This window comes from Ursus americanus, chromosome 10, assembly GCF_024610735.1.
Source record: "Ursus americanus isolate L20-20 chromosome 10, mUrsAme1.1.p, whole genome shotgun sequence".
Taxonomy (NCBI): Eukaryota; Metazoa; Chordata; class Mammalia; order Carnivora; family Ursidae; genus Ursus; species Ursus americanus.
This window is the reverse complement of record NC_142136.1, coordinates 65885708-65904155: the sequence shown is the minus strand read 5'-3', so window position 1 is coordinate 65904155 and position 18448 is coordinate 65885708. Positions and strand designations below refer to the sequence as shown.

The 18448-nt window shown below is 39.1% G+C and overlaps 1 protein-coding gene and 1 pseudogene across 2 annotated transcripts in view; one reads left to right on the top strand and one right to left on the bottom strand.

Moving 5' to 3' along the window:
* The window catches only part of STARD13 (StAR related lipid transfer domain containing 13), a 513073-nt gene extending 501162 nt beyond the window's left edge, over nucleotides 1–11911 (bottom strand). For both annotated transcript variants that reach the window (XM_087865194.1, XM_087865196.1), the window contains exon 1: nucleotides 11729–11911. The gene's annotated coding sequence lies outside the window, so the exon portion shown is untranslated. The remainder of the gene's footprint in view (nucleotides 1–11728) is intronic.
* Nucleotides 6285–6381, top strand: LOC148109379 (small nucleolar RNA U3; annotated as a pseudogene).
* Nucleotides 11912–18448: the final 6537 nt, after the last annotated feature.

Sequence of the window (18448 nt, the reverse complement as noted above, 5' to 3'; positions counted from 1 at the left end):
AGTGTGTGGCTGGTCAAGGGTACAGGATAAATCTGATTTGCTCTCTGGCAAATCACAGGCCTTTGGTTGACCTTTACATGTCTCCCCATTTTCCTACGCTGATAAGCCAAGTGTTTGTTAATGTACCTCAGTGTGGCCTGGGATTGGGTTAAGTCACTACTGAGGATATAAAAAGAAGAGGTTGGAATGACTGTTCTTGAGGTCCTTCCAATCCAGTTTTAATGAGAAAACCCTCACCCTCCGTACCAGCTGTGGTCCCTATGCTTTTAGCTGCTTTCTTTGAAACAACAAATCAAAATCTGTGGAAGTAAGCGGTACGCCGTGCTCTATTATACTTCCTTCAAAGTTGCCTCGGAAGTGATCATAAAGGGGTAAAAATAAGTTCTAAAGCTCATACTCATTAATTTGAAAACTGCCACAATCCCATCATGGATAAGGAGACAAAGTTTTCCCAAAGAGGAAATATAAAAAGCTGATGGATGTATGAGAAAAAAATTGGTCTCAATAGCAGCAAACAATAATACTACAAGTTATAATGAGACACTGTTTTCTCCATAAACTCAGCAAGGTTTGGAGAATGTATTAAATTCAGGGTCACTGAGAGTGAGACGAGGTGTTTATTACCTTCCGCTGCTGACAGTAGTTTGAATTAAAGCATCTTTTCTAGAAAATAACTTTCTAATATCAAATAATATTGCTTTCAATGATAGAAATCTTAGAACTATTCTTAGTAAAAGATCCAAGATACTGTATGAACAAAAACTTGAAGTAGCATTTTAAAAAATACAAATGCTATAAACTAAGTAAATGTTTAGTTGCTTGGAGATAGTTTATTACATTTTGTAGGTGCAAAAGAGGAGATATTATACAGCAAATATTTGTCATGAATTTTTTATTATGAATTTTAAAAACATGGGGAAATGCCTGAGTCATATATTTAATTAACAAAGAGTAACGCAAATTATATAGACTTTGGGATCAATTATTTCAAAATACTAAAAAAAAGAACTGCAAAGAAATATACAAAATGCTAACAGTGGTTATCCTTAGGGGAGTACATTTATAGGTGATTTTTTTCTTTCATTTTTACCCTTTTCTATATTGCCCAAATGTTCTATAGCAGTCAGAAAAAAATATATATACAAGTGGTCAGCTGGATATCCAGAGTATGGTTCTAGGAATAGAGACTACGAAAATATTTTTTACTCATTTATTCTTCATACCTACTATCTGTGTAAATTTGGGGTAAATCACTTAAGAAAGCACGAATGTTCTCACCTATAAAATAGGGGCAATATCGCACTAAATGTCCTCCTAGGTTTGTTATGATAATCACTTGAAAGGATGAATATGAAAAAAAATGCCTTCTAAATCATAAAATAATTTAAAAGTCTGAAAGATGAATTGGGGTTGATCTTAGGACACATTTCTCTGTGGTGACTGCTGGTGTGAGGGTACAGTCTGTGGCCATGCAACATAAACAAACCACTTGGCTTAACTGAGGACCAAACTCCTAACTCACTGGGAGCCTATTCCAGGCTCTTTCTTGCATTGGTTCCCGTCCATAGTGCTGCGCAGCTAGGGAGACCATAGTCTTCAGGGATGGGGGAAATCAAGTGGGGTTGGCCATGTGGGCCAGACCATGAAGGGACTTTGAAAGACAGACAGAAAACTCTCAAATTTAACCTGGACTGATTAGGATAGAGCTATGTTAGGTATTCTTTCATTTGCTTTGGGCCTCAGTATTGCAAAAGGATGCTGGTCAGGGGACATTAGCCTAAGAGTAGCCAGTTTGCTGGATGGACTTAAGGGTCAGGAGAGTGGTGGTAGGAGTCTAGCTATGTCAGAGTTTCGGCAGTTTCTGAGAGAGGACATGATGTGTCTGGACAAGGCCTTGGTGGGAGGAAAGGTGGGAATGTCAGAGAGATTGCTCAAGGAGAGAACTGTGGTAGATGGAACACAGAGGATATAGAAGAAGGAAGACTCAAAGATATCACTGACAAGTCTCCTCTGGGAGATTGGAGTAGGGCTGCAATTCTTAGCAATCCCTCCTGAGAGACAGAATATACAAGGTGACAATGGCCAGGCCATACGTGACGACAGAGGTCTGGCACACCACCTCTGCAGCAACCACCCAGAGCATTCGGGACTTAGCCAGTGACTGTCAGCTTCCCTGCTTTTAATGCCTGCTTCCAACTCAGGACTGATCAGGCAAAATGCTCCTCCAGCAATCACGTAGGAAGCCCCACTTCTAGCCAGCCCTCCTCCAGCTCCTGCATGCCAAAAACCTTCAGTGGGTTCACACCCTGAGACTTCTCTTTCTTCTCCTGTAAAGCTTTCCCACTCCTCTGCCTGACTTTGAATCTCTGCCAAGTGTATGTGATGGTGGCTGACTCTCCTGCTATCGTAAATGCCAAATAAATTACCTCCATTTATTCTCATTTGGGTGGTCCTCAATTGTTTCCACACTCCCATATCAGCCTTCAGCTCAGCCACTCTTCCCAATAGCAATATCTAGGGAGGCAATTTGGTGAGATGGAGAGAAGGCATCACTAGGAATCACTTCTAGCCCCCAAGCTGACTCTGTGGCCTAAGGCCGTCTCTTAACCTTTTGAGCACCTATCTCCTGAATCTTTAAATGAAACTTGTTTATCACAAGGTGGTGAAATTCTGGTCTTCAAGAAGATCTAGCCTGTCACATTATAGAGAGGAAGCCCAACAGATCCTTAGCTATCTACAAATATATTTCCTTGCCTGTAATTTCTGAACAGGGAGAGAGAGACAGAGAGGGAGGGAGAGAGAGAGAGAGAGGGAGGTGGGAAAGGAAGAGGGAGAAGGAGAGCAGGAAGGAGGAAGGCAGATGTGCTCTCTCAGATTTCACCAAAAGGGAAATGAGAGGCCCATGATTCCAAACTCCCTTGAATGACATCATCAGCTTCTGTTGTACTTGCCTAAGCCTGATGCTCCAGCAACTGTTCTTCCTCCGTGATAAAGTCTGACCTCGCTCCTCTGATGGGAGCTGGACAGCTTATAAAAGGAAGGGAGGTGTCTGTGTTGCATGGGAGGAAACATGGGAGCTGGGTTGTACAGACAGTGGTGGCTGTCCCAGCAGACCCTTCAGAGATAAAACATAGACACTTCTTGAACCCAAGAAATCACAAGTCCTTTCCACTCAGGATCTGAGAGGAAACGTGCTGAGGAGGCATTAATTTTTCAACGCCATACTTCTATTCCATGGCCCTTTCCACCAAGTAAAACTACCCATGGAGGCTTTTTGCATTCTACCTATTTCCTCTTTGTGGCCCATTGTCACACATAACACTACACTCAGTAAGGATTTAGTAGCAGATCCATTCAATGAGTTTTTACAATTGTTGAGTTTTTGGTGTCATGGTGGGAAAGAACAAAACACTAAAGTCTCCATAAAAATACACATTTCGGTTGAGGTTTCCTTCTGAGAATTACAGAACTGTGTTGATTTTGCACTGGGTGAAAATTCCCTTTAAGGCATTCCCAGCTTGCTGTATCTGTTGGACTTAACAATGCTCTCTCTCACCTCGAAGAAATCCGACAGACCTGGCTTTAGTGCTGGCACTCTCTCTTATTCTTGCTGCTGTTCAGAGCAAGTCTGTTGCCTGCTTTGAACCTCAGATACCACACTTCAAGTCACCTTACTCCTCTTGACCAAAAAGATAACATGAGACTGCGAAAGACTGTTGATAAACTATGTTGTGAATGTCCCAGCAACGAGAATAAAGGAGGGCCAGAGGGGGTCCCTGTTATTGGGCCAACATTTCAAGGTCAAGCATCAGTCAGTGAATCATCCAACAACACAACCCAGGCTCCTCACAAGCAAGTTCCTGTTTCTTATTTAAGGTCAGTGTTTGATTGTATTTTACCTACTACTTCTCTTGGATGGAGTTTAGAACAAGAGAATACCTGAACCCCTGGACATTTTATGCAATTCATGAAAAATCTTCAAAGTAGAAACCCTGTGGCATTTTTCAAGGAGTATATGATCAAAAAAAAAAAAAAGCCAAGAACTTCTGATATAGTACTATAAAACATTCAGGAGACTACCAAGTTAAGGACAAAAAAATGAAACCAATGCACAGATACTTAATCTTTGTACGACCAACAATTAATGGTTACTTGTGTACCTCTAAGAAAGGAATAAGCACATTGAAATTTTCTTTTAACCAGCAGCTAAATGAAAACAATATTTTTTCTACCAGCTCTCTTCTCCTGCCAGTTTCTTTGTGCTGGTTAATTTTGATGGAAAGACAATGCCTAACAGGATCATTTCAGACAATGGAGTAATTACTACCTTGAATATTTTTTCTCTTACAGAAGAAAGTGCTTCTTTATTTTGGCTCTCCTATTTTTCTTTCAATAATGAGGCTAAGTAATGTTTAACCAACTAGAAGCTTGCTGGCTTTCAGAGGCAGCCATTGAGATGAGAGAAGAGGGAACCATTAGACTAAAAATAAAATGAATTCCAAGCTTTGACTCTCTCCAGGGTTCTCTAGAGTGTCATAACTTTTGGTTAATGAGGGTCCCAAGGGGGAAGGTCATAAGTCAATGTCACTCTCCTGGTGCAGTGCAAGCCATTGAGCTAAATGTGTCAGTATATTTTGCCCTTGACCATGGGAACCTGGAATAAACCAAGGCATAAAATAACCTGACTTGCCCCCGAAGAAAGAAAAGCTGCTGCTAAAATGAGACTAAGCTATGTGGTAAGATCTAAATATTCCTTTGACCCCAGGATTTTTGGCAGAATTTCTCAGAATGGCATGCCGTAATTTCTTAATCTCTAAATGGGGAAAATCCTTCCTAATCTCTAAATGGAGAAAAATTTATATATCTTCTCCATGAATCTCAGGAGAAATGGCCAGTGCTTCTGGGAATGCACTTGGTGCTGCTGTTTTGATGTTACTAATATGTGGATTGGGACTTACTGTATAGAATCACACCATTTATGGGCTGGACATGATCTTAGATATCATGTTAGTGTAGGAGTTACTGTACTGAGCTAGAAATCCTATGTGTAGGAAAGTGGATAAATAGCCAGTTAAACATGTAGTTTGAGGGGTATGTGTATGAGTGTGCCCATCTATCTTCCCAACTGTTGCACTTCTTCATTTCTAAGGCATCATTCTCTGAGCTACACCATGAGATTTTGTATGAATAAAGAAAAATAACACTCAAACTATCAGTTGCCATCAACTGTAAAATTCATCCCAATTTCAGAGATGCAAAAACATGAAAAAAGCTTGATAACTCTTCGTTGGTAAAAAAAAAGGTTTTCATATAACCCATTACAAAATTATCCTTTTTAATGGGTGCTGAATAATTGTTGCACCGAAACACTTTGGACTTAATTACTTCAAATATCCATCAAAAATGTCACCTGAGGGGGGAGAAAGCAAAACGCTAAAACCAAGCCTGCACAAACTGAAATATTTATAGATGAAATTATGATGTTTTGGATTCACAACACAAAAATATCTGAGGTGGGCACGATGGGAATGTACAGATAAAACAAGATTGGCTATGGATTGATAATTGTTCAAGTTGGATTGCAAGATACAAGAGGGCTTAATGTACTATTCTCTTAAACATTTCAGAAAAAAAAATTCTGTCTATAAAGTATTAGTAATAGAACTTCCCATGAATAGGATTGGGTCTTCCTATATGCAAGAGGTTCATTCTATGCTCATGGTAGGTTCCAGATAGAGACTGTAAAGAATATTCCCTGGGACTGTGAGTGATGAAGCGAGTGGAAGGTATGCACATTGCTAGTCCTTCATCTTATTTCTGAACACCTTATTTTGTTGACGCTGCCTGGGTCCTACCTTTTATTACAGTGATAGTTGGCTAGTCCTTATAATTGCTTCTAGCCCCAAAGGCCACTGTGCTACTTTACATCAGTATTTGGTCATCCTCAGAGGGTATACTAGGTTGGTATCAAGGATAATTAAAAGCAGCAACAATAGCAATTTAAAATTTAATTGAATGTTCCAGTCACTATGCTAAGTCGCTTACCATGCATGAGTTTACTTAATTCTCATGACAACCCTAACTTGTTAATACTATTATGATTTTCTTTTTACCCATGAGGAAACAGAAAACTTATGTGCATTTCCCAAAGCTGGCAAGTGGCGGGGACTGGATCTAACCCTAAGACTGTGCTTGAAACCACATTAGGTATTGCCTTCCTTCTAGTGACACTGGATTAAGAGCAATGGGAATCACAGCCTGCTCAGAATCGCTTGCAGATAAGAAAGACTATACTTTCAGGGATCATTTCTATAGTTTTTCATTTGCAGATAAGAACCAAAGATAGCCTCAAGCCAATAATCAGCAGATGCAGGTGGGTGAAAAAGAGCACAGACTCAGAAAAGCAACTCTTGTAGAAACAAATCCAAAGGAATGCAGAAACCTCTCCCAGGTAGATAAACACAGTCCTAGCAGTGGGACAGGCAGAAGACACCAGCTCATGGATGCTTTTCATTTTCTCCTGACTCTTTAAATCATTTCAGAGTGCACTCATGCTTCATCAAGCCTCTCACGCCTGGGTTTAGCTGGTGTGTTTACACATCATCTCCTGGACCTCACACGGTCCTTCTAGACTTCCTCAGCTTGTTTCACTCCACTGGGGATCTTAATGCTCATTAATTGTCATGATATGAAGAGTATTTTCTTTTATGACTCTGCCCCTGCAAGGCCCTAACTGTCCAACCACACTTTGTTACAAAATCTAATCATTATTCTCAATCTTGTAGGGACACGAAGATCTCTCCTGCCCTGCTAGGCTAAGTACTACCCTCCTCTCCATATTCACCCACAGATGCCTCAGTAACATTGAAATAAATAGATGTTTTGGAGTGGAAAGTCTTGAGGTCATCATCCGGATTAGCCCATCATTTGGACTTCAGGGTTTGAGGGTTTAGTTCAAGGATGACATGTGTACTCAGAAGCAATGGAAGTCACACCAGGGATGGGACAATGACGAGAAGACTGTACCAGAGCTAGCACAGTGTTCAGTATAGCATTTTCCATTTGTACTCCTCTCCTATGCTTCTGACAATGTCACCAAAAATCACATCACCTTCTTTGTCTACACCAAATGGAATTTACCATCAACCAAAATCCTAAAGTCTTATTTTACAAGTATAGGCTTCTCCAATGAGTATTTGAGCATTTACATTTATGTCAAAGTAAGTAATCTTATACTTACCACTGTTACACAGTCTAAGTAAAGTCAGATCGTTATTCCAACCTGTTAAGATCTGTTTGGATTATATATGATGTCAACACACTAATGTATTAATTCCTTTTGGCTTTATATCCAGAAATCTGTTTAACATTCATTTATCCAAGACACTGACAAAAATATTTATTAGGCTAGGACTAAGAATAGAGTTTTTTATAAGCCATCAGACACTCCCCCCCCTCGTTGCTAAGAAGCACCCTCTAACTATGTTCATTCAACCAGTTATTAATCTGCTTAATTGCATTAACTCAGCTCATATTTCTTAATCTTGTCTCCAATTATATCATGAAGAAATTACACAATGCCCCACTGAAGTTCATGAGCATTTTGTCTGTTGCATTTCCTTGAACTATTGTTTCCTCTAATTTGGCCAGATTTAATTTTGCTAAAAGCAATTTGACAAAAAGCAATTTGGTCAAGAAAACAATTTTGTCAAAACAATGATGTAGATAAAGAAGAATAATGCCAATCAGTGTGTTTTCAAAGTTGGTCATTTTTGTGTATGTACTATTAGATAGAATCGTGACCCATTTTGTATTTATATATTTTTGCCAATATTTTGGTTTTTCTCAATAGTTTGATTTTTTAAATTTCTAATTAATTTCCAGCCAGTTGTTCCTATCAAGCATTGCTCATAATGTAGACTAACTGAAACAATATAACTGTTCAGCAGTTAATTAGAAGAATGCAAATGCCCAACAACTGACGGATTGTTTTTAAAAAATATGCTAAGTTCCAAATACCATATGGTAGGTAAAATATCATATGTAGTCATAGGAGATGCATACGGAAGCCCATCATACACTAACGTGCAATCATTGGTGGACACTATTAAGTGGAATTATCTTTAAAATTTTGTTCTGGTTTATAATATAATTTTCCATAATAAGCTTAAAAAGTCTAAAATAAAACATAAATCACAACTGTAGTCAATTGTTCAATCACTCTGTTTGTTTCAAGTATTTAGCTCCCTTTGTTGGATTCTTGTTCCCGAAGCAATTCCTTAATTGTTTGAGTGTAAACAGAGCAATTGTTTGAAGATGAATTAATTCTGGAAACTGTAAAAGAGTGTTTAAAGATACTTATAGTGCTGTAAAGCTGTCCCATGTTTTATCACTCATACTCGAACGTATAATGATGGAAGATATTCATTTTTAACTAATCTGTTGTGTTGACCAATTTGCTTTTGACCAAATTACTTTTGGCTAAATACATACTACCATCGACCAAGCCAGTAACACATTAGAGGGAAAAAAAATGCGACTATCCCAATGATTTCCTTTTAAGTGAACCTATGCTGAATTCTAGGGATCCACTGGCATCTCCTTTGGCTACTCTGTAAACCGCTCCTTTAATAAGCCATTTCAGAATCTTGCCAGCTTGGGAAAGTGAAGTGGTATGTACAAGTTCCTTTTGAAGCTATCTGAAGGCACCAGTGGGGAATACCTCCTACTTGAAAATAAATGTTGATAAACTCAGCTAAGAGACTGTCCAAGCACTCTGTTCCAAGTACTTTACACTGACCTGTTCTCAAGGAAATTGCTCAATTTCTCTACCCTCCCGTGTTGCCACAGAATGAATTCAAGAATATGACATACATTTAATATTCTCCTACCCCATAGTTTTCCCATGTTATTTTTCCTTGACCCACCTTACTGTTATTACTATTATTTTAAAAATCAGTCTGGTTCCAGGGGCCATAATTGCCACTTGGTCCTGGTATTACCTCCTGGTCTATACTTACAGCTGTCTGAGAGAGAAGGTGTATAGAAGTCACCAAAAGCTCCTGTGAGTTGCCAGCCAACCCTTCTTGAGCCTTCTAAGTTCTGCTTCCAGGCAAACAGGTGATAGGTTGCACTTTATATGATTTTGCGTAATATACCATATTACATAAAACAAAATATTTAAATTATTTTCCATCTTCTCTGTAAAAGGATCCAGTCAGGATCATTAACTTTTAAGTTGTTGCCTTAGCCTTCCTAGGTTTTGTTTAAAATAAAATAATCACATCGCTCAGTGTTTATTCAATAGACTTGCATGCCCGCGTAATCTCAGTGAAAACCTGTAGAATGACTGAAGGAACATGCTTCAGATGGGATGGGAAATCATCACAGCTAATTTCATTCATTCGGTAAAAAGTGAAAAGTAAGAATAACAAAAGTAAAGGAAACTATTAGCTCCAGAGACAAATGAGACATTCTTTAAATGTGAGTTCTAGAATGGTGGTGATTTCTTCAGGGTTTGGTTGTTAGAATGACAGAGAATTCTTATGCCTACCGCCTATAATTCCAGGGCCTTTGTCTACCTTTTGGGAACCGCCCTATAAGCATTCCTATCAGAGTCTGAGCACAACTCTGAGGAAAAGACCCAGGGCTGTCAAAGATGAAAAGCACAAGAACCTGAGTGTATCTTTCAATGGAGAGATGTCATCTTTGATAAAAGAAATAGAAAAATCTTGAAAAAAATTTTCTGGTCTCTGGTTAGGTCATTTTTTTCCTGAACTGCCATAGGCAATATTTTACCCCTGTTTCCCCCTATTTTCTCCCCCCGCCTCCTTTTTTGCTCTTTTAATTTTACTAGAACAAGAAAAAGAATTATGAAGAATGGCTCTGATGTAGTGTCTGGTTAATGAAGCTAGCACACTGCCTAAATATTTATTCTCAAGAATGGGGTATTTGGATTGCAGATGTGTAGACATGTTGTCAAGTTAAAAATAACCCTTGCTGTGAGGCAGTGGCACACCGGAATGCTAATCCAAGCCCACTGCTTATCCTTCCGAGACGAGCATCCTGGGTGTCCTGGCTGCACAAAGTAAACAACCTCAGCCCCATTTCCTTAGGAATCTTCACCTTTTTTGCTTGAGCCGTTTTAAAAATGTGTGCCGAGACTAGCAAGAAATAGAGCAAGAAGAGGAGGAGAAAAGTCCTCAGATAGTCACTCTTGCTTCCAGAGACCCCCACATTGCACGCCTGGTGGGGAAATTTTCTTCCCTCCAGACCAAAGGAAGCTTCAACATTCTGATCCTTGGGGTGAATGAGTACCTCGCCTAAACTGTGTGCAGCTAATCAGTAATGTGGTTCAAAGGGTTAGGCTCGTGGAAATACCTGGAGCCAGGTGAGGCAGCTTAGTCCTGGAAGGGAGAAAGCCTGGGGGAGGGGACATGGCATCTAGGCCAGCCCCCCGCCCCCATTGCTGTTCCTTCAGACTTTAGGTGGGGTGCCCTAGCCTCTCTGGGCCTCACCTTCTCAGCCTATAAACTGGAGGGAACCTGTATCACAGGACTGTGCCTTGGGGGCTGACAGATCAATGTAAACCACTATCCAGAGTGAGAAAGACAATAATGAGCAAGAATCTGAATGCTTTGTGTGGATGCATGTTGGTGCTGTCCGTGAGGAGGGCACAAGGAGGGGTTTGGGGACCTTAGCGAAAGTTTGAGATGCCCATAGTAACTTAGTCTCCAGGGAAGAGATAAAGACAAAGTAGGAAAGGAGAAACATCTGGACAAAGATTTAAGAGAAAAAGAAACAGTGTGACTATAGTGGAGGTCTTCTCCTGTATGGTTTCAGAACACAGAAAGAAGATTTAGCATCATTTCTCCCTATAACAGAGAAATATTTTACAGTGATGCCCTCTTAGAAATAGATTATTTACAGCGCTGCAAGCATAGCCTTGGAGTCTGGTCAAACTTGAACAAAAACATTAAAAGTTCCTGTAGATTTCTATAAAAAGATTGGATTTCATTAACATTAGACACATAACTGCCTTGTATATTGTTCAACTTGTTCTGCATCATTTTATATCTGACAAACCACTGGCTCTTAGTCTGCACTGGAATAACTTCCAGCTTCCCAACTTAATTTGCCACAATCACAAGGAACTCGTCTGCACACAGCAACACCGGACCCCAGCAGATTTCCCAGGTCCTGCAGAGCAGTGCGGACACAATTGCCACAACGGCTTTCTCTAAGCCCCTCTCATGCCTTAGCAAGCACCCAGCCACACTCTGGGTAAAACCCCACAGACCTGGACAAACATTTGGTTACAATTCCACTGGGCTCTTCTGTCTACAAAATTAATCCTGCACACACACCCATTTTCAAGTGGCAAAGATAATTTGATCCCGTTTTAAAGGCCGCTGATTACTGAGAGCAGAGAGAAAACCCAGCCCACCTGGGACACTTCCACACAGGTTGAAAAGTACAAATCAAAGTGACTATTTCATTATGGAAGAATTTTTCTTTTTTTAAGCAGTGGCTTTTTTTTTTTTTTTTTTTTTTTGTCTTTCCAAACCAGAGCTGTGTGTGCTTGTTTGACAGGGAGCTGTTATTCTTAAAGGCAGGAGGAAAGGCGGCATGTTAAAGTTTCACATTAAACAACAAAGAGTTTCAAGGAACGTCCTCAAATTACATTCACAGTTTCAAAGTTCAAGAACTGTGGCAGAGCGCTGCTTACCTTACAATTTCGGGTCCCAAGAGGTCTTTGGGTCTAAAGCAGTACATCAAATGTGCAGGGTTTATTTTCTCGCATGAAACTCTCATCTGTCATAGCACCCAGCTCCCCCGGAGGAACCAACCTCCTCTTCCCGAACACCAATGAGGGAACCAGAGGAGCACATGTGGGAAGTGGCTTCCCTGGGAGCCTGTCACAGTCTGCACATGCTCTCTGTGACGGACGTGCCAAATCAACCTTGGCGTTAGGCTCACAAAGCACCTCATTGTGAGGTCCCGGCCAAGTCTTGGGGGCAGGAAAGGGTTATAAAAAAGGGCTCTAGCCAATCTGCAGTTTTCATGCTTTTGTTGGGATGGGCCTCTCATTCATTAAAAATAGAGAGAATTATTTTTCTGTTAGCTTCCTGGGGAACAAGTAAGACTTGTAACAACTCACCAGTATGTTGAGATAAGAGGAAAAGCTTATCTCTCAGAACTCCGCTATGTCCTGGCTGGTGTGAAGGAGGGCTGATCGTTAAAGCTCCATCTCACCTCTTAGAAAAGTGTCTACTCCCTACGAACGGACAGGATGTTTTATCGGAAGGAAGTTCACAATTGTGAGTGTGCAATAATGTGTGCTAGCCAGGCCCCACCAAGCCCAAAGATAAAATGAAAATCTACTGCACCTGTGTCACTGACATAATATTTCAAGTGGGCTTTCCACATCAAGCCAGCTAGAAGTCATTGTGAAGAGGAAGTACATGTCCTCTCGTGGGACATAGATGGACAAGGACCAGAAAAACATTTGCTTTTACTTTCACGTCCACCTGCTACAACGTGCCACAGAAAAGGAAAGAGATACTGGGTGGGAAAAAAAAATACGTCAAAATAATCAAACCTCTTCAAAATCCATACGTTAAGACTTGAGCCATTACTCTAGGCTTAGAGTTTGATGTTTTGGCCTTTCTGCAGCCCTTGCTAGGACTCTAGCCTGAAGGGATCATGGTGAGCAGCTGGTCGCGAGCATGAACAAGAGAGAAAGGCGGCCCCTCGAAGTAGAGAGTGGGGCACAGAGACCCATGTTCAAGTTCTGGTTCTGGTTATACAATCAACTCTAAGCCCAGGAAAATCTTCAGGTCTCTCTGGATTTCAGTTTCGTTTTCTGTCAAATGAAGGAGTTGGACTAGTAGTTCAGGAATGGAAAAGTAAATGCAAAGACTCAAAGTGCTGTTCACTGGGTGGGCTAAGGTGAGGTGGAAAACACAGCTCTCTATTTTGGAAGTTATTATTCCATAATAACTATCCCTAATTTGTTACGGAATGAATTATGCCAAATCTTTTGACTTTTAAAAAGAAGCTAGAAGTTCAAATTTTTATGTGAACTCTAAGTTTTATAATATAAATCTCCTTACTCAAAATGTTTAATGAATACCAGGCAAAATATGCTGGTTAAATTTGCCCTGCAGGCTGCCAATTTGGGACTTATAAACTAGATGATGTTGAGTCTTATCCTAGAAAATGAATAATCCAGGGAAATTAGCCTCTAGAAAAACTTTCGGCATGCTTAGGAGTCAAGATAGGTCTTAAAGAAGAAGTGCCTAGTGCTTCTGTGGTGAAATTGGGGACCCTCACCACACTACTTCATGGTGGTGATCACGACTGACGACCTTACATGGCTGAGTTCCTCTGGATAGTGCTGGTGTGGAATCCATGAAAGCGTTAGCATTCTAAGAATCTGATGAATGAGAAAAGGCAGAAGAACCCACACAGGGGGGAGAAAAAAATATTGTTTCAGTAATATTAAAGGCAACCGGATGCAACGCTACCAGTCTTATCTCAAGACTGAAATACCGAAAGTAAAAGCAAAAGGTCAAATAGGGCTCATGATAAGTAGCTACATTCTGTTGAGGGAAAGAAAATGTTTATTGACTTGCTCAATAAAAGAGAGATGTTGGGGTACAGTGGGTTGGAGATGTGCGCAAAACAAAGTCGACTAAATAATTCTCTTCTTGGTCAATAGACAAAACTGAAGTTGGAAATACTCAGTCCTCATGGTCTCACCAGTACAATCCTTCCTGAGCCACTGGATGAGCTCTGACTGGGTGTAAAATTCCTCTTCGTGAGTCAGGACTTATCCCCGTTGAGAGAGAGAAGTGCTGACTCACCAGGGACCAAGGCCAGAGCCTTGCAAACATGCTCAATAAATATTTGCCCTGCCTGATGAACCCTGGCAAGGAGATTGTGGACCAAAGACCGAGATGGGTAGGCAAAGCCTTTGATCTTTCAAGACTTGGATGCAGCATGAGTCATTTCATCCCAGGGAATTTCCCTTAGCCTCTCAGGCTGCCCTTATTATAAAGTATCCTTTATTTTACTCTATCTTAGTTCAGTACTTAAATTGAATTTTGATTTTTTGTCTACTTGTCTCATTAAACTAATACTCTCTCACCCACTTTTTATTTCTACAACCTAGCACATCCATGCTTGGCACAGGTAAGGAACTTAGTAAGTATCGGTTGAATGCATTAGTAAATAGAAAACTAATAACTAGGAGAAGTAACGTGTACATTATAAATGCAGTGAAATTAAAGTGATTAGGCAAGTGTTTGAAAGAGTATTTGGTTTAGATATATATTATTATGAGGATGATGTTTTCTCAATATAGCTAATTTTTTTCAATTTCATTCTATCATGGATTTTTAGTGCATTTGTTCAAAATAATGTTCCTCATTACAGTAGTTACTGCCTTCTGCCATAATCCAACCTTTCTAAACGTTTATGCTTCCTATGACCATCTATGGGAATGTTTTGGTCAATGATGAGTGTACAGATGACAGTCACCATATATTGGCCACCCTCAAATCTCATGCTGCTTTCACAGATGCAACAGAGGAAGTGAAGGTACATGGTAAACAATGACAGCAGCAACACATACTTCCAACCAGGGCTGAAGGGACAAAGGAGTAGAATGGATGGAAACTATTCCTTTATACATAGCTTTGATACTAACTGAAGAGAGCCTTCACTGGGTTCTTTGCTCATTTTTAAAATTTATTTATTTATTTATTTATTTATTTATTTATTTATTTATGCTATTGAGTTGTATGAGCTCGTATTTTGAATATTAACCCATTATCAGATACATTGTTTGCACATATTCTCTCCCTTTCCATGGATTACTTTTAAATTTTGTTTATAGTTTCCTTTGCTGTATAGAAACATTTCAGGTTGATATAGTCCCACTTGTTTATTTTTGCTTTTGTTTCCTTTGCTTTTGCTGTCAAATCCAAAAACTTATTGCCAAAGGCTGATATTAGGGAGCTTACCTCCTACGTTTTCTCTAGGAGTTTTATGGTTTTAGGTCTTACTTTCAAGTCTTTAATTCATCTTGAGTTGATTGTTGTGTATGGTGTAAGATAGGTGTCCAGTTTTATTCTTTGGCGTGGAGATACAGGTGTCCCCTGCTTTTCAAAAATCACATTATGCCGCTTCACTTTTACAAAAGATCGACATCAGTACTTGTTTTCACTAACCAAAAAAAAAAAAAAAAAAAAAAATCCAAAGAGGATTTTTGCTTTTATGAAAAAAAGGTGAAAAGCAAAAGTAGTGTTCAGTGTTTGTTTTGCAGCAAGCCACTGTAGATGCAGCTCACAGCCTGAGCAGAGAGAGCAACCCCGCCAAGCTCCTTCCCCAGAACTACACTCAGCATCTCAGCATCGAGCCGCCATGGCTTTGATCTGTGTCTATGAGCACCTATGTTTTATCTTGATTTATTTTGTGCATCCATTAGCAAGATGTGTCCTAGGGTATCACGAAAGCTTAAGAGAGGTTATTTTTGGGGTCTGAGAATACTTTAACTTTTTTCCATATAAATAAATGGTAATTGTTTTTTTGACATATGCCATTTAGCTTATGAAAAGGTCATAGGAACGCTCTACTTCTGGATAGCAGAAAACAGGATACAGTTTTCCCAGCACCACTTACTGAAGAGAATTTCCTTTCCTCATTGTATATAGTTAGTTCCTTTGTTAAAATTAATTGGCCATATACACATGGATTTATTTATGAGCTTTCCACTCTGTTTCCATTGATCTATGTGTCTGTGTTTATGCTAATACCACACTGTTTTGATTACTAATAGCTTTATCATGTAGTTTGATGAAGAAATGTGATGCCTCAAGCTTTGCTCTTTCTCAAAATTGCTTTGGCTATTTGAGATCTTTTGTGGTTCTAAACAAATTTTGGAATTGTTTTTTATACTTCTGTAAAAAATGCCATTGGAATTTTGATAGAAATTGTATTAAATCTGTAAATTGCCTTGGGTAGTATGGAAATTTTGACAGTATTAATTTTTCCAATACATACACATGGGATAGCTTTCATTTATTTGTGTCTTCTTTCATTTCTTTCACCAATGTTTTATAGTTTTCAGTGTCCAGATCTTTCATCTCCTTGGTTAAATTTATTCCTAAGTATTTTATTCTTTTTGAAGCTATTATAAATGGGATTATTTTCTTAATTTCTCTTCCTGATAGTCCATTGTTAGTGTATAGAAATGCAACTGATTTTCACATATTGATTTTATATCCTGCAACTTTACTGAATTTATTAGTTGTAACAGGGTTTTTTGTTTTGTTGTTGCTGTTGTTGTTGTTTTTGGTGGAGTCTTTAGTGTTTTCTATATATAAAATCATGTCATCTGCAAATTTTACTTCTCAATTTCCAATTTGGATGACTTTCTTTTTCTTTCTTTCTTTTTTTTTTTCCTTGCCTGATTGCTCTGGCTAGGACTTCTAGTATTATATTGAAAAAAATTGCTGAGAGTGGACATCTTTGTCCTGCTCCTGACCTTAGAAGAAAATCTTTCAGTTTTTCACTGGAGAGTACGATGTTAGCTGTAGGCTTGTCATGTATGGACTTTATTGTGTTGAAGTATGTCCACAGTTGAGAGTCTTTATCATAAAAAGATGCTGAATTTTGTCAAATAATTTTTCTGCATCTATTAAGATGATCATATGATTTTTATCCTTCATTTTGTTAATGTGATGTATCATATTTATTATTTTGCATGTGTTATACCATCCTTGTATCCCAGGGATAAATTCCATTTGATCATGGTGTATGATCCTTTTAATGTACTGTTGAGTTTGGTTTACCAGCTAATATTTTGTTGAGGATTTTTGCTTCTATGTTCATCAAGGATATTGGCCTCTAATTTTCTTTTCATGTAGGGTCTTTATCTGGCTTTGGTATCAGATAATGCTGGCCTCGTAAAATGAGTTTGGAGGTGTTCCTTCCTCTCCTAATTTTTGGATGAGTTTAAGAAGAATTGGTATTAATTCTTTAAATTTTTGGCAGAATTCACCACTGAAGACATCTGGTCCTGGACTTTTCTTTGTTGCAAGTTTTTGATTACTAATTCAATCTCTTATTCATTATTGGACTGTTCAGATTTTCTATTTCTTCATAATTTAGTCTTGGTAGGTTGTATGTTTCTAGGAATTTATTTCTTTTAGGTTATGTAATCTGTTATATACAGTATGTAATTGTTCATATAGTTTCTTATAATCTTTAGTACCTGTGAGTTATCAGCTTTAATGTTTCCTCTTTCATTTCTGATTTTGTTTATGTAAGTCTTCCTTTTTCTAAGTTAGTGTTAAATGTTTAGATAAACTACACCATGGTATTGCTTCATTGGCATCCATTTTGTTTGGCCAAGTGGACTGCACAGGCCTTAAACTGACATTAGCCCCTAAAAAAGTAAGGCCTGGGCTATTTGTTTTGCCATAGATAATAGTTCACAGAGTCACAAATAAAGGTGAGTTCCTGATATGACATCCGCAATGGCCCTTGTGATACAGATCTCTTCCACCTCATAAGCCTTTCCCTTTACATGCCCCTTGAAATATGCCTTTATTATCTTGTGATTATCCTTGTGATAAGCTCCCCCATAAAGCTTGCCAAAACCCCACTCTTTTTTATTTGAATTGGCAAATCTGGCTTTAGATCAAGAATCCCAAAGCACTCCACCCTCAGACTCTCATAAAGGCATGTGTCCCAAGTCCTGCCACTCTCTTTACCTGCAACTGCCTTGATCTTCCCATGTGGCCCCCTCAAGGCATGCTGTGTACTTCTTCCACGGTCTCTGAGTAACAAACTTCTCTGTTTCAATTCTCTTGTGGTCTTTTGTTGACTCAGGTTCACCATCCAATATTCAGCAGCTCTACTTAGCAAGTGTTAATTTTAAAAATCACAAATGTTAGTGAGTGTAGCTAAATTTGTCAATTTTATCTTTTCAAAAAATCAAGGAGTCCTGGGTGGCTTGGTCAGTTAAGTGTCTGACTTTTGATTTCAGTTCAGGTCATAATCTCAGGGTATGAGGTCGAGCTCCCTATCAGTCTCTGCACTAAGCATGGAGCCTGCTTGCTATTCTGTCCCTCCCCACCACTTGTGTGCACACATGCACACACTTCCTCTCTCTCGCTAAAAAAATAAGTAAGTAAAATGGAAAAAATCAGCTTTTAGTTTCATGGATCTTTTCCCTTGTTTTTCTGGCATCTATTTAAATCTTATCTGCTCTGATCTTTATTTCCTTCCTTCTGCTAACTCTGGGCTTAGCTTGTTCTTCTTTTTCTAGTACCTTGAGGTGTAAAGTTACGTTAAGATCTTCCTTTTTTCCTAATGCAGGTAGGCATTTATCAGTATAAACTTCCCTCTTGGAACTGCTTTTGCTGCATCCCTTAAG